Source organism: Elephantulus edwardii, unplaced genomic scaffold (assembly GCF_000299155.1).
Source record: "Elephantulus edwardii isolate Elephantulus edwardi_28Jun2011 unplaced genomic scaffold, EleEdw1.0 scaffold00610, whole genome shotgun sequence".
In the NCBI taxonomy this organism is placed as follows: domain Eukaryota; kingdom Metazoa; phylum Chordata; class Mammalia; order Macroscelidea; family Macroscelididae; genus Elephantulus; species Elephantulus edwardii.
Window position 1 is genome coordinate 59581 of NW_006400360.1, and position 1324 is coordinate 60904.

Consider the following 1324-nt stretch of genomic DNA (forward strand, 5'->3'; position numbering starts at 1 on the left):
CACTCAAATTCCTAAATAGGTACTTTGGGGAACAAACTGCTGTGAGGTATGACCACATAGGATCCTTAACTCAGGTAACAGGGAGGTCCTGGGCCCTTCAACGGAGGTGAGAATCCATTTCCAGAAGGGAATCATAGGCTTACTCTGTGTTCACTCAGGTACTTTGGGGAACAAATTGCTGTGTGGTCTCACCATGAGGGCTCCTTAACTCAGGCAACAGGGAGGTCCTGGCCCCTCGATGGAGGTCAGAATCCACTTCTAAATGTGAACAATAGGCTTCCTCAGTGCTCACTCAGGTATTTTGGGGAACAAACTGTTGTGACATCTTGCCACACTGGAACGTTAACTCAGGCAACAGGAAGGTCTTGAGCCCCTCAAAAGAGGTGAGAATCCACTTCCAGAAGGGAACAAAAGGTTTGGTCACACCTCAAAGCATTATGTTCCTGATAATACCCTAGTGAGCCTAGAGGAAACCCATTGTTCCCTTCTGGAAGTGGTTTCTCACCTCCATTGAGGGGCCTATGATCTCCCTGTTGGCTGAGTTAAGGATCCTATGTGGTCATACCTCACAGCAGTTTGTTCCCCAAAGTACCTATTTAGGTTTCTCAAAAAAATTATTGAGTAGAGCACCTGGTCTCACACCACTCAACCACTTCATTCATGAAGGATGCCCATAGACTTGGTGTCAGGGGAACTACATCAAGGTGAGATTCATACAGCACTTTAGTGCACAACAGAGAGAACATAAAGCATGTTAAGGAAGACAAATTTTCCCAGAAAGACTGTACGTTAGAGTGAGTAGCTCAGTCCAAAAACTGAACATTTTAATTTTGCAACTAATTTAGCAACATTATAAAGAAAAGAACCAACAACATTTTTCACAATCACAAAAGAAATGCCCTATAACTTATCAAGGAAACCTTCACATAATTTCAAAAAACTTCACATGTCAAAAAAGGAGCAGACAGCTTCAATCACTGTGAAAAAAACAAATTAAACCTTCTCCGCAAGAAGCAGAGAACATCATAGACCTCATGAATACTGCAGAGTCAAGAAGACAGATGATATATGTTGATATGGAGACATTAGAACAGCTTCGAATGAAAGTGGAAATGTTAAAAGAAAAATAGAACCCACAAATGAAGGAAAGAACCTAGAATTAGAGAACCAGAAAAATAAATATATTGATAGTTATTTGAATAGCTATGGAAAAAGGGGCATATGATAAAAGAACCCATGGAAACCACTAAAAAAGCAAACGCTTAGGAGACATGGAGCTAGAAATAATATGTTAAAGAGAAGGAAGAAAATACAAAAATCTGAA